Source organism: Ursus americanus, chromosome 5 (assembly GCF_024610735.1).
Source record: "Ursus americanus isolate L20-20 chromosome 5, mUrsAme1.1.p, whole genome shotgun sequence".
NCBI lineage: Eukaryota > Metazoa > Chordata > Mammalia > Carnivora > Ursidae > Ursus > Ursus americanus.
In genome coordinates this window covers 35191520-35207500 of record NC_142131.1, presented here as the reverse complement: position 1 = coordinate 35207500, position 15981 = coordinate 35191520, and the positions used below count along the sequence as shown (strand labels likewise).

The 15981-nt window shown below is 42.8% G+C and overlaps 1 long non-coding RNA gene across 3 annotated transcripts in view; it reads right to left on the bottom strand.

Moving 5' to 3' along the window:
* Positions 1 to 15981, bottom strand: part of LOC123800227 (uncharacterized) — a 370362-nt gene that overhangs the window by 190633 nt on the left and 163748 nt on the right. For all 3 annotated transcript variants that reach the window (XR_006781863.2, XR_015724495.1, XR_006781864.2), the window contains exon 2: positions 10596 to 10724. This is a non-coding gene — a long non-coding RNA (uncharacterized LOC123800227). The remainder of the gene's footprint in view (positions 1 to 10595; positions 10725 to 15981) is intronic.

The window sequence follows — 15981 nt, the reverse complement described above, 5'->3', positions numbered from 1 at the left end:
AAGATGAGGTGTGCCTTTGCAGATTTCCACCTGATTATGCCCATCGTGGGCTGGTACACATTCAGGACATTTACTGATACCTGATGACTTACCAATCTGATGATCACTCTCTCCCCTTTCCCATTTTCTGAAGGCCAATCTGCTCAGTCAGTACACAAGTGCTGGTAGATGTTAAGGTGTGTGACCCACTACAACAAACAGACAATGACTGATACAGACAAAGACATTCTTGAATTTTAACAAGATTTTACAAAATAATTCCTTACCTACCACCGTGTTTTTCAACCCTGGCTACCCATGACGATCACTTGGAGAGTATTCTAAAATGCTGATACGCGGGACCTACCCTATGATGACTGACTTTTTACCTGCAGTTTTAAAAAGCTTCCCAGGTAATCCTGGTACAAGGTGACGCTTGAGAATCACGGACTTTAGAGGAATGGCCAAGGGAGACATTTTCAGACATCTGAAGGCTGAGATGGAAATGAAAATTATTGTGCACCTAGTTTGAGTTCTGCTTTTATTAACTACTTATCATTCACTCACCCACTCATCCAACAATATTTACTAAGCTACTTTGTGCCAGGCACTCTGCTAAACACTGCAGATACAAAGATGAATAAGACAGTCGTGGTGTCTGCCCTCACGGAACTTAAGTTCTCACAAGTAGAAAGGGTAGGGGGAGTTGAACAACTAATTACACAATTATTAACAATAATTGTAACAATAATCATGGTAAGACTTACAAAGTTCGGGGGGGTCTCAGGGAGGGCTTCCTTGAGAAAATGATGCTTTGGCTGACCTTTGAAGCACGAATAAGAACCAACTAGACAGAAAGTAAGGACAGCAAAGGCAATCACACGTGCGAAGGTGTTGAGGTGAGTGGGTAAGAACGTAGAGTTTTTGAAAAAGTGCCAGAAGGCACTTCAGATGAAATTCAGAGAGCAAGGGAAGAATGGTAGGGCACATGAAAGCCAAGTCAGGCAGAGCCTTGAAGGCCTCATTCAGACCCTATATGTTACCTCATTTGTACTTCGTTAATATCTGCACCTTATAGACTCAGAGCACTAGTAACATGCTCAAGGTCCCATCACTGGACAGTGTAGGGCCAGCACTCAAGCCCACTTTTGTCAACCTGCGAAGCTGCATCATTTCTGCCATCCCATATGTCTCCCTATGCAGTTCCATCTACCTTCCGAGGCAAGATATATTACTTGAAAAGAAATTCTATATCAGGTCTGCGTTTCTATATATGTTTCAAAAATATTAACTTTAGGGAAAGCGACCGTCATTCAATGAAGGAAAAGATTAGCCTACACCCCCTAGTCAGTCCTTAGCAGAATTCAAAAGCTTCTACCACTGGACAATATAGGCTAATCAGATAAAGTCATTTATTGATTCATTTATCAGTATTTAGTGAGCACTTAATGTGCCAAGTGGTAAGTACATAGATGAAAATACGTTATCTTGACACTGGTGGAGCTTACAGCCTTTTCTAAAAGAGAGTAAAGAAGCAATGTACTTTGCCAAGTTTGAATCAGAAATTCCTAAAGGTTAACAGGAAATAGGAGAGTGGTAATATTTTATAATTAATATTTATTTCTACACGATTATCTCTTTCTGCCCCATTCATTCACCCCAGTGTTTTTCAAACACGACCACTCAGAAATATCAAAACCAATAAAAATTGCTAGTATTGGGTAGCTAAGGAAGACCGCATTGCAAATAAAACTACAGCAATGGGCAAAGACATTCTGGAGCATGATCAATGAGGGAAAATTGTATAAATCTTCAAAAAAATTTTCCTGATCCACTTCCAAAATCAGCAATGTACATGAGATTGATCCAATCCTCTTCCAGATGGTTTGAGGAAATCTGAGCTGAGTCCTAGAAGTAATGGTTAGTGTAAGAGATATGAAATGAACAAATAAAAACTTCATTAAAATCCTAAAATAAAACTGAAAAATCTATAGCAGATGGTATGGATCATAGATAGTTAAATGTTTGACAAAGACAGTAATGATTATTTTTTTTATCAGTAACAGGGTTTGGGGAGAGAGATGAGAAGATTGAATTATAGGAAATATGGTATTGATTTTTGAAAATGGAAGTAAGATTGATTCTGGCCAGTACCTCAGGTAAACTTCTTTGATACCTATTAAAATATTCAGTTTGATTCTAGCCACCAAGGAAATACCTCAGCACTCTTTCCTAAGACCCAAGGAAAGGTGGTAGAGAAAGAAGAAGAGTCCATCTTCCCATTCTTCTGCAGGAATTCCCAAGAACTAGTCACCAATGTGCTCAGGGCAGTTTCACCCCATGACCCTGGAGGACTAGTACACCTGCCCCCAGTGAAATTTCCAGCTGACTCAAGGCTCAAACACATAGTCAGGAGAGGCGGCTGAGCGGGGAGCCTCTGCTAAATCCCATCCATCAGTTTCCAGCACCAGAAAAGCACATGGCAGGGCTGAACATGTCTACCACATGTACATATACATCACCAGTTACCTTCCTTCCTCTCTTAGGACTGATTGCATCTGCCCTACCATCTACCTAGAACTTGGCAAAAGAGATCAAAAACTCAGGCCATCATAACAAATCAAAGGCTTCTCCCACGACATCCCCAAACCAAGATCCAGAAGAACACCTTCCCAGTCCTCCTTGGAGATCACAAAATCAGAGCTGAGCCTGAGGACAGCCTTCTCTTTGTCCCTTTCAGGAACACCTCAGAGGCCATCATTGCTAACATTTCTTGCAGCCACCTTCCCTCAAATAAAATGTTAAAACAGCAAAAGACCATAATGCTTTCAAGGAAAACAAATCTTTACCCATATAACACATTGTGCTAGCCCTGTCCCCATCGAATTTATGCTCACTAATACATATTTATTCTTGGCTTCTCATCTTCCAACATTATGACCCTTAAACTTGATCAGCCATTTGTCCCATCTCCCTAGATATGAGCATATACAGCTGTCAGTTTATCATGTCATCGCATTCATCACATCAGGTCATCACATCATATTGTGATCAAGGTCCTCAGTAGGTTGTCACTGCCTCTGATGTGTAAACCTGTGTTCTAGATTCATTAACCAAAACATGGTTCTTGGACCAGCAACATCAACAGAGCCCCAGGCCCCCCACCTGGCCTACTGAGTCAAATCTGCATTTTAACACTATCCCCATGTGATTCTTATGCATATTAAAGCTTAAAAATCCCGGCTAAGAAATACAGAATTCTCCATCTAAATTATCTAAATTCTCTAAATTTCTGAATACAGGTTGGTAGTAATCATTGTGAACTATGTCACTAGAATGGGATTCTGTAGAAAGATAGAGGAAATACATAAAAATTATTGTAGTTACTATTCATATCTCGACTCCAGAATTTATATCCCTTATATGAAGCTCTTAGAGACATTATATTACTTAAGTTGTATAAATGCGGTAAAAGTTCAAAGAAAGGGGAGCTTGATTTCCAGACAGGGGGAAATACCACGGAGAAAGTAGGACTTGAACTAAGGATGAGTGGTAAGATCTTGCTAAAACATGACTCCAAGGGAAATCTTCTAAATCCAAAACAGAAAACTGAGTTGCCAGGTAGCACTTAGCAACCATGTGAACTTCAGTAAATCACTTATTTTCTCTGAGCATTAATCAAACCAGGAAGATGATGTGGCCTAGTGGAAACAAAACTTGGTGTCAGATGGACCCAGCTCCAATTCTAGCCAGACTGTCACCTCGGAGCAGTTACCTTCCCTTGCTGAATCTCACTAAACCACCTGAAATTGAGAGTCATCCCTGAGAATTACATAATAAGAGAAGGTATACCAACTTCGAAGGTTCGAGTCCGTCGCCTAATAGGCGGTGGACCAATATTGCTTTACCTTTTCACCTTCCTTCCCTCCAGCAAAGAATTGGGCCAGGACGAAGGTGAACTAAATCTGGGTCTGAGTTAGCAGAAATAGTCCAGATTCTCAAAGTCCCCACAAGGTCAGGCTTGGTGTGGCAGGAAGTAGGAATCATCGTGCAAAGGCAGAAATGGTATTTTAGGAGAACCAGGCTGATGGTGTGTCCAGAATGGACGACAGAGGCAGGTGACGGTGAGTGATGTAGTGGCAAGCTCACTGTCGTCCATATACCAGCTTTCACAGCACATCTGACCATATCTGCATTGGTCATTTGACTCTACTCTCAGACCAACTCCCGCACTTCCCCTTGCTCTAACCCGTGTATTTGGGGACTGACTTCCAGACAGGACCAGCCAATGGGAGGCTAAAAGGAAGAAGGAAGATAAAAGGTTTATCCTTTCCTCTCCCCACCCAGGGTGGCATGTTAGGCAATGCTATTTCTCCCTGGGAGCCACCAGCTCCAATAGGCCATCCTGTCCTCTGTGCTCCCAGCTCCTCCCAGCAGCTCGGGCTCTGGGCTCTGGAGCACCTCTTCCCTCTGCAGTCCACTCAGCTCAGGGTGAGAGCAGCTTCCTGCCACGGCCAGCCCCTGGGCTACTGTATACCACCCCCCTTTGGCTTTTCTGTTTTACCATCGCCTGAGTGACAAGACCAGTTCCCGGTACTAAATTCTCTCTATCAGGAAGACCAAAAGTGGTTCTATTTCCCAACTAGAACTTAACTGACATAGCATCTGAATCGAAATATATCTCAGATTATTCTGCATGATTACGTGGATTTCTACATCTTGGAAAATATACAAATAAAAGCTACATAAGGATTGATCTCCCAAGTGAGAGTAGGAGAGAAATCAGGGTCAGAATTCTCCAACCAAAAACTATCACAGATCCATTAATACAGGATAATTACTAATCTGTAAATGTAGTGGTATCTATGAGCATGTCACATTTAATTTAGCATTTGCATGGATGATCTGGAAAGGTGAATAACAAATGCAGAAATTAATTCCACAGATATAATTGGGAAGTGTTGCAAATACCCAAAAGGATGGTGAAATGATCCAAAAAAAAAAAAAAAAAAACCTGGCAGTTACAGAAATACGGGCAGGATATGGTGGTGAAACTCATAAAAATGCATAGCTGGATCAAAATAACAAAATGAGATACTGCCTGAAAAATGTACATGTATAGGTAAAAGAAAGTAATCAAAAACACAGCTATTCCATGGGTAGGAAAGAAAATAAGAAATGAATAAAGCTGAAGAAGACTGAGGGACGTGACAGTACAAACTTGGATGTAATTTTGAAATAGGATGGAGGAAAAGAGCCTAGTTATTTTGAGCTTTAGCTATAGACACCCTATAGCTTTTTTAAATCAACCAAAAAATGATGTTCTCTCCAACTTGCAAGTGCTTCCTCCAACTTACACGGCATCGATTAGGCCACACTTGCTAAGCCTTACCAAATTCTGCATACCTCATTAACAAAAATGAGAAAAAATTAAGAACTGCAAGAACTCTGGGAAATAAAAGCCAAATGATAATGAGATGGAGGATATGAATGATAAAGGAAGCAAAAAGAGCCAGATTGGCTGAACAATCATATTTCTAGCACAGACCCATAGAAAATCAGGCGTATTGTGTGGGACAAACAAATTCCAATTAGAGAATAGATTTCAACGTTGACCTAATTATCTAAGGTCCAGCTCTCATTTTTAAGGGATGAATCCAGACAAGCAAAATAAATTCTTGGAGACAAAAACGACTCTTTCTAATACGGAAAATTATTTCCTCCTTCTCCATGAAGCCCCAGATGGTCAGAAAAGAAAAGCCCCGCGGACTATTTTTTCTTCCATTTAAACCTTAAAATATCATTTCTCTAAGGACAAAATTGACTTCAAGGTGCCCATGTAGTGTGTTTCTATGTGGTCAGGAAGGGTTTTCTTTCAGGAAAACAGGAGCTCAACTCGGAAAGCAAACAGTCAGCACAATGTCACAGCCACCAGTAAAAATCGCTGGCTCCCGAGCCAACTATTAGGTGAAAGAAGAGTAAAGGATTTAAGCAAAACGCTCACAGCTCCATGTTAAGCTGAGCTGTTCTAATCTAAGTATTCATGAGAAACCATTTTAGCATTTACAGGGTGGTGGGAGAAACGCCACTACAGTATCCGTAATATAGTATGGGTCTGTCACATGATCTAATTACAGAAATGAAAGCAACCCAGGAATTATGTGGTCTATTCAAGCCTGCGGGGAGTACGAACAAAGAATATAATTAAACATCAAGCCTGTTGATTAAACAATTACTATTTAAAGCAGATATAGATTTAAAATTAATTTGCTTCTGCATTCTGAGGATTTGGGGACTGAGATAAACAGTGTTTGAAGTTTAATTATCCGTGTGCAAGATGAAGGGGCTCCTTTCGTTTTGGTTCACACTGCACAGCATTCGGGACGGTGAAAAGGCAAGGATCCGGCTCAGGTCAGCATTGCCAAAATGTCTGAGACAAGGGGGCAGGGAGGCTCGCTCAGCCTAACCCCCACAGAATGTGGTAATACCACAAGAGAGATTGGGCAACTGCAAATTAATATTTAAATGAACACTAGTTTGAAGTTTACCTGGAGGGGGAATCGTACTATCTCCAAAAGAACAGAAGAAGGCCAGCCAAAGAGTTCCAGGCGCCACCGCCGTGAGACATGGGGAGTGGAGACCTTCACGCATGTTTGAGCAAATAGGACATCTACCTGCCAGCTACTCTGAATGGAGCGATTCTTATCACAGGCCACATGTGTGGTGTCCCAGGGGCAGAACTGCAGGGCTGAGGAGTGGGCAGGGTGAAAGGGTGAATTGTAGTGAAAGACAATCAACAGCAACTAGAAAATTCCAAAGTTAGAAATGACTGTTGAGATGCACGGAAGTGTGTCTGCATTCACACATCATGATCAAAAGGCACGGGGACAGCATTTCCTGACCTCAGACCCTCTCCACTGGCTATCACGAGGGATGTGTGCGCAGTGACCCGGCTGTGCTCCATGGCCCCAGGGCAGGACAGTGTTGCACAGTGTGGTGGTGAAGAGAATGGGTTTCGAATGGGACAAGCTGAGTGTAAGGCCAGCTCTGCCACATTTTCATTTTTGACCTTCACCAAGCATTTGGCTCCCTGAGTTCCATTTTGTCAGTGAAAGGCTTTCATTCTTTCCTCATTGGGTGGCTATAAATATTAAACATGGCAGTGAGGGCATACCTGAGTGTCCCCTCCCACTAAGAGTGCCCCTTCAGGCCCCCCTGCCATGGCTTTCTGGGTGACAATGAATCTCTTTAAGTGGCCTGCCAGGTGGCAATGGCATGTCCCCCACCACTGACATCACCACCACCTTCTCCCCACTCTGGCTTCCCAGCCTTTTTTTTCAGTCCTCTGCACTCTGTCCTTTGCTGTGCCTCTGCCTTGAAGCACTTTGCCTTTCCGTCTTCATCCAGTCCATCCTTCCACAGCTCTCAGCTCACCTAATCTTGGGTGGTGGTCAGAAGCTCAGGCTCTGAAGACAACACATCAGGCTCAAAACTCAAACACCACCCCTTATGATCTGTGGGACTTTGCCCACCTAATGGTCAGTTTCTTCCTGGGAGATGGGTGTGAGTACCAGTGACTCTAACCTACACTGTTTTAAGGGCCACATGAGTATATACAGGGGACCATCTCAGCACAAAGTCTTGTGTGCAGGGCCCCTGGAAAATGGTTCTCATCACAGTCCCCCAAGCCCTCCCCTTCCATATCACTTGCCACACTTGCAATCACATGTTCATGTGATGATTGCAATATGCCTGTCTCTGCACCAGGATAGAAGTTCTAGTCCTGCCTATGGGGCAGGATTTTGTCAGTGTTTAGTCCAAATATTGGATTCAGTTCCCAGCAGAATAAACACTCACATATTTGCTAAGGAATAAATGAAGGAAATGCTGAGCACAGCACCTGGCCCAGTGTTGGCCCTCAATAAATACCAGCTTTTAAATAATAATGCACACTGATAAGGCCAACTGATAAATTTAAAAAAATATTCACTTTGGCCAGTGTTCTCAACTGAGAGTCTTTGTGCCCCCCAGGGGTGGTTGGCAATGTCTGGACAGGGCGTGGGGGGCGGGTGGAGAGCACTGCTGGCATCCAGTGGGTAGAGGCCAGTGAGGTTGCTGAACATCCTACAACGCACAAGACTGCCTTCCCACAACACAGAATCATCCAGCACAAAACGCCAGCAGGACCAAGGTTGAGAAACCCTGCACTTCACCTTCTGTCATTTTTCCCTGATTGTTGACTTCACCAGCTGAGTTAGAGAGGCAAATCCAGCTTAAGGAAATCATTCTTGCCTTTTGTCCTCTCTGTTCCTGTAGGTACAAGGCCCTCCTTGCCCCTCGTTCTATGCCCCAAACCCTGTTGGCCTAACTGGACAGTCTCATTCCTCCTCATCCTCATGCCAGGGGTGAGGTTGAAGTGCGGGAATGTGGGTGAGGCTGAAGAAAAGTACACAATGCATGGCACCTCCCATCTTGTTCAGTCTCCCGTGTCATACATTATTCCTACACTCCTCCGAGCTTGCACAGAAGCCAGACGTGAGCACTGCTACTCAGTGCTCTTTCAGGAAAGTTCTTTCAGGAAAGAGCTCTGCTTTGAATACTGGGCTTCAGAAAGCTCATGTAACCAAAAAAATAAGCCAGGAGCCAACATGTCTGAGACAGAGATTGCTCTAAGATGCAAGAGAATCTGCTCCAACAATAAACACTATGCCCAAATAGCATCAGAGGTAAAGTCACAGGGATGAATTAGATGATCCGAGAACAAAAGTGAGATAACAAAACAAAGTTTTTCTGAACCAGTGACCCAGATGATGTCAAATGCACCAGTACACGCAAATAATGCTAGAGGTTAATATAAATCTTAAAACTTACTCATCAGTTGCATAAAATGACATGCTCACCGTCATTAAAAGTATGTCAAAGAGAAATTAAAAGTGCTGGCGAGGATATGGAGAAATTGAACCCCTTGCACACTGTTGGCTGGAAGGCACGATGTTTCAGCCACTGTACAGAATGGTTTGGCAGTTCCTCAAAGAGCGAAACATAAACTCACCATATAACCCAGCAATTATGTTAATGCCAGTATAACCTAGGTATACACCCAAAAGAATTAAAAACTGACAAATAAGAACATGCACATATATATTCACAAGAGCCAAAATATTGAAATAGCCCAAATGCTCATCAACAGATGAATAGATTAAGTAGTTGTGGTATATCCATACAGTGGAATATTATTCAACCATAAAGAGGGAAAAGTACTAACACATGCTACAGCATGAATGGACCTCTAAAAACAGCATGCTAAGTGAAAGAAGGTCACATAACATAATTCTGTTTATATAAAATATTCAGAATAGATAGATGCAGAGACAAAATGCAGGCAAGTTGTTGCCAGGGGCTGTGGGAAAGGCAACATGCAGAAAAATGCAGTAAAATGTAGAAAAACTATTTAATGGGTAAGAAGTTTTACCCATTAATACAGATTATCATCTCATATAAATTAAGATGGAAATGTTTTGGAATTAGATAGATGTACAACACTGTAAGTGTACCAAACGTTACTGAATGGTTCACTTTAAAACATTTGATGCTATGTTATCAAACTTCACCTCAATAAATTACTTTTTAAAGCATGCCGAAATGGCACAAAATTAACAAACACCAAAAGAGAAAATAGCTCAAAATGGATATGGATGCAGTAGCGTGAGGGTTTATAAGTGATTCATTTTTGCACTCTTTTTAAAGCATACATGTAAGTTATAAAGACTTTGGAAAATACACAAAAGCACTGAAAGAAGGAACTATCAATAATATTTCTAGTCTTTCAAAATACTCGTTAATGCCAGTGTTGAACTACCTTTGCAATTGAAGGAAAGAAAAGGAAAGGGGAGGGGAGGGAAAAGGAAAGAAAAACTAAGACCCTGCACATTAAGATAAACCCCCCAGTGGAACACTTATTTCTGCCAAAGCTTTTATTTTAAGCTTGTTTCGCTCTATGGGCACAGGGGAAGCTGGGGGACCAAGTGTTGCCAAGGATGCAGGTAAGTCTGTGACTTTTTGGCTAAGGCCTCTCTACTATCCTTCCATCCATCCCAGACCAGTGTGCCTGGCTCTCAACAGGCTGGGAAATACCAATCTCCATGGGACAGAATTTGAGAAGAACTTCCTCTGCATGTCTGTGTCATTCACCCTCCATGAAAGAGACTAGAATGTCTACTCCTCTAACCTGCATAGCTTCTTCCCTGCCCACAACAAGAGATCTTCATTAATTATTATACAATTAAGCTCTGGGAACAGAGAGATGGGGATTAACACCCTTGACTTTGCTAGAAAAATCATGATTTCCAAAAGATGTTCAAGGGATGATGTCTCATCTCCCATTCTTCTAAACTTTTTTGAGCAGGAACATGAATAAAATGAAAAGAAACAAAAAACAGGAGCAGGAATTTGGGGCTTGGCTCAGTGCAGAATGCATATGTTACCAGTGAATCAGCCACTATCAAGGGCCCATGTTGTAACCAGCACTGGGGTGGTACCGCCTCTAAAAAAAAGACTCATGAGCACAATTCTAATTTGCAGATCCAGACATTCTGGTTTTGAATATTCACTCTTACCTTAATCCATCAGTGGCCTCTCTCTTAATCCAATTTTATCACCAAAACTTCAGTTTCAATATCTCTCCTCTTTCAACAGCTGCTCCTCCTGTTCTCACAGCAAGACTGCCTTCAGCAAGTCACCTCCTCCTGATTAAAAAGACCAAATAATAAAGATGTGTAAATATCCTAAAGAGATTTCCTCCCTAAAGAAACTGGTAGGTCCATAAGGGCACCCCCCCCCAAAAAAATGGTAAAGGAAATAAAAATAGGTTAACTGTCAGAATCATCAATGTTGAGAACAAAGGGAAGTGAATTTTCCCGGTATGGATTTGCCTCCCTGGCACAGGAAGTCTACCCCAGGGATGATGGATGGGACTGATTCCTCTCCATTTCCATCTCCACGCAAGGAACTTAGCATTAATAGTTTCCCGCAAACAGCTGCTTGAGGAAACATGACCACAAGCAGTTAGACGGTAGAAGCCTAGCCAGCTGGCCCTGCCTCTGCAGCTTGCTGTGCACGACATACCCACACAGAGCCCACAACAGGGTCCCACGGAGCAACACAATCAAGAAAATGAGAGGACAGGCAATGGTGGAGTCAACTTCTCCATGCTTTCTCCCTCTGTCTTGTCATGACATACAGACATGAGATCTCAATAGAAGCCACCCCCAAAAAATAAAGTGAATTATGCTCATCTTATACCAAGCAAAACACTGCAGGGTTTTTTTTTCACACTTTACAGTTTACGTCTCAATCTAAAACCTGGTCAAGATTTCGAGCCTTGTTGCTGAAAATGAGGCCTGATTTTACTCTGGGCTTTACAGAACTGGCTTTGGGGTCCAAATGAAGTCACCGCAGAGGTGAAGTCTCAGGTCTTCAAAAAGGTACATTTCCATATAAAGCAAAGTAGTGCCCACTTATGAGGTACTCATACCCTCAGGCTCTTAGAAAACAGAAAAGTCAAGATGCCCTCATGAACAATTCAGTGTCATTGAATTTCTTCTGGCACGCTCTGTCCTGCCTGTAAATATTACCAAATCCAATTCTAGGTGGCTTCTGGAACAAGGCAAGTGGTCAGGATTTATTTAGGCCAACATCTGGAAGCAGGCATGCTCCACGCAGTTCTAGTTCTGTCTCACCCCCTCCTCTCCCAGCCTAAGAACCTGCACAACACAGTAACATTGCCTTAAGACGGCATCATGGAAATGGACAATGGCTGGCAGCGATCACCTCCCGAATTTGCCAGACTTGGCTATTTTTTTAGAGTGGAAAGCATCTAATGGCCATGAATACTTCATTTAGGGCTTTTTTTTTTTTTTTTCTAATGCATCACAAGAAGTTCACTCTTCAGCACTGGACTCTGCCAAGGATCCCATCTCAACCTTCCAACCCACTTCTAGAGAAATTTCATCCAAATATTTCATTAAGCCTTCCCCCACATGCTCTGTGTTTGCAGAGCACTTGGCAATAACTTTGCACCCTTCTCCCAGGTCACCAGCTAGAGAGAGGAGATTGTGCTCTCACTATCAATCCTTACTTTGTAGAGAGAAACCCTCAAGACCCTAGAGAGGTTTACAGCTACTTGCCAAGACTGTTTCATAGTCCTAAATCTTGTACAAGGCTAGACTTCCAGACCTCCACCCCAGGGTGCATCCCACACAGACACAGAAGGGGCAGCTGACATCCCTGAGGAGGACCAGTGACTGAGATGTCTCCCCTTTTGGTTGGTGTTAGTTCTTGAGTTTCCCCTAGAGTTACTGCTTGCAAGACTTTCTTATACAGATAAAGACCAACTCTGCAGTGTTTTAAGGTGTCCTGATCAGGAAGAAGTGACATATACATTGGTTAATATGTTGATAAATATGCATGAATCTGGACAACCCAGTATCACCCAGAAAGAGAACGAGACCCAGGTCGGGTAACTTTGGAGAAATAGGCTAAAAAGGAAAGGATAAAGAGTTGTCTAGGACCAAAAAACATGAAATCATAAAGAGGGTAGTGATGGGGTGGGAGGAAAGGGACAAGGGCACTAGACACTTGGCTGGCTTGAAAGGGAGAAGGAGGAGCAGAAAATATGAAAATCAGACTTAGCCAAATTGACAAATCTGCCAGGGCCAGCATTGCCTTTACCCCTAGCATTACACACGGGGAGGAAACATCAGTGAAAGGGTCCTGTGACTCGTTGGAAGGTAATGTCTTTGATACCCTGCCCTCGTTGGCACCACTCCTAAGGGAACAATAAGCTCTCAAAGAGTTGTGAAGATTGGGTTGAATGTTGGTAGCAGCGAAGATCAGGGGAAACATGTAGGAAAGGGCCAGAAGTTTTCTAGGTGGAGAGGAATGGAATGGGTCAGATTTCCCATTGGGTGACCATGTGTGGGCCCATCTCCTGGGGGGGTAGGTGTGCCTGCACAGATCATGCTGCGGCCAAGCCTCTGTAAGTATCTCTCCAAGCCCATCTGGGAATCTCTGATTTTCCGGGGAAAGAGCACAGGAAGAAAAGCTGGCTATGGGAGATGGCCTTTTCCTGTTCTCTGTATGACAAATGTGTTCATCAATGTCATATCACCTCTTCCCATTTCTCATTCTCTCTCCTCACACCTCCTCTAAACTCCTTCTAGGACTGCCAAGGTGAAACAGTTAAAAGATACCGTTTACTTCTCTGATAAAACATAATTATCGAGTGGTACATTGATAAATCTTACCTAAAAAAAAAAAAATCTAAATATTCCAAGCTGTCTGGAGGAAACCCTCTATATACCAATACTCCTCACATTTTAGCATCACAACTTGCCATGGTTTCTGCTTTACTTCCTGGGTACCAAACCTTCACGCTATGGCTGGCTGCTTCAGCTTCTCTCAGGATGCACCCTGAAGGGAAACAGTGTAAAGCTCTTGACCTTTTCTGACAACTTCTCCTGATCATCTTTCTTAGCATCAAAACTGAACTGTCCTGTGCTCCATTCCCGGAGGGTTTTGTTCAGGGCTGCCCATTCTGATACACTAATCCATGCCGAGAGGAAATGGTTGCCTTGTGGTGTGTTGAGATAACCCAGTGAGAGAAACCAATATATACAGGTGAAGCATGAATGCTATTATCAAAATAGATAGATAGATAGATAGATAGATAGATAGATAGATAGATAGATATAGATATAGATATAGATATAGATATAGATATAGATATAGATATAGATATAGATATAACCAATGTATTAGTCCTCACAGGGAACAAACCAAACTCTAAATGAGTGGTTCTGTTTGGGGGAACTTCAAGCCACAGGGTAAGTCGGCATTGGAGAGGGGAGGAGAGGGAGACAGCAGCTTTTGGCGCTCCTCCATTCATATTTCACAAGCCAGTTGCCCACTCCTGTGCCTGCTGTCCATCCTATGCTCAACCCATGTTTTGCTTCATCATTTGAGTCTGGGAAAAAACTTAGTTTGCTCTGTAGTTAATAAACTGCTTGAGGGACGCAAGAGCAATAATGTACAGTTAGTTCCCAACCACAGAAAACAGCACACCTAGGGCCAAATATCTATTAAAATCTTCTACAGTTGGCAAAGAACCATTATTTAGGGACTCATTCCCCCAGACAGGGGCAGGATTCCTTTCATTCTGGGGAGTCGCCTCTGTCACCTTGCAGCTCTGTTATATGGGACAAGTTATTCAGCCTCTCTGAGCCTCAGGCACTTGATGTACAAAATGAGGATAAATACACCCATCTCATCAGCTTGTGAGGATAAGATTTAATCGTTATATAATATCTGCAAACCATATAACTTAAGGCTCCTTTTATAGTAAGCAAGGAAAAATAATAGCAACTTCAGCAAAAGCTATGGCCAGGCATTTTGAGAGTGGAAATAGCCTTCAAAGGGGACTCAAAGGTAGCTGTGTAATATACCTATTAGTCAAGAGATGTAGAAACCATTTGGGTTTGAGAATTTCAGTGCCCTTTGAGACAGCTGGCAAACCCGTGAAGTGTCTCAATCACAAGGACAGGAATTTCTGCCCTAGAGATAGATATTACCTGTCTTTGGCAGCTCCAGAGACAGAATTCAGGGCTTGCCCACCCCTGCGAGACTTCTCCCTCCCACCAAGCCAAGGGCATACCCATTCCCTGTCCTTTTCCTGACCTCACCCTTTTCCACCATCACCCCCCCAACACACACACACACCATCACTCCCCTCCCGGCTGTGAGAGCCTGCGAGAGCCTGCCTAATCTCAACTCAGGGAGTGCTCTTTGCTTTTAAAATGCCTTGCCCAGCTTAATCAGTAACCACGAGCCCTCCAGTGCCAGCTAGTCTCCTGCCCTGACATGAGTTCCTGCTCCTGCCAGCCAGCAGATGTGACTTTTTTCAGGAGGATTCAATTCCCAGCCTTCACCCTTCTGCCGATGACAGCCTCTGTCTCTGAAGGTTACCTGTCACCGGCATTCTTGCTCATGAATGCAAAGTAAAGTGGGTGCCTGCCCTGACCTTGAAGAAGCACATCGTTCTGTATAGGATTCCTAAAAAAGAACATTTGACATTTGCCATCTGACTTGTGTCAGGACCGAGAAGAGAAAGCCCCAAATGGCCGGGTACCCTCTCAGGTTCAGGGATGTGGCTTGTGAATGGCACTTGTCAACTAAACCTTGCAATGATATTCAGCAAGCATGATGTGGAGAAATGTTAATGAAATCCTGCCTAACTGCAGGAACACATTTGAATAGAATCAAAGTCATATGTGGGATTCTTTTCTCATATACTAAGTCTTCTCTGCATATGATAACCTTTCGCCAGCTTTAAAAAAGCACAAAACTAAGATGATTCATTCATTCAATCATTCTTTGTTTTGTTTGTTTGATAAATTGGACATGCTGCATTCAATCATTCTTCAAACATTTATTGTGTACCCATTATGTACCAGACCCTGTACCTAGCACTAGGATAAAAAACTGAATGAGGCATAGATTATTTTAGGCAAATACTCTATTATTTAACATTTTATGCTAAGAACCTAACTTCTCAGTTTGTTAAAAACAAAACAAAGTGACTACAAGCATTTCTGGACATTGGCTTCATTTGGAAACAGACAAAAAGAAAGGAAGGGCTCTTAGAAAGAGCAATTACAAATAGAGTATTAAATTAGCATGGGCATGCTGCAGACTTGTGAACATTTTTCAAAAGAGGAAAAGCATGTTGGGTTATGGGAAAGAGACGAGCCACCGCCAGAATGGGTAGGATGATCTTGGGCCATCTTTCAGAAGGAGAGTGCCCAGACTTGCCACTGTTTGTGAAATAGTCTTTCAAGCAAAAAGGGCCTGCAATGGCCAGCCGTCCTTGTCTATTCTCTGCTCCACTGCCTGACACCATTGATAGTGAACTCTGGCTGAGCCATGCTCCGTCCATAGCAGTGCAAG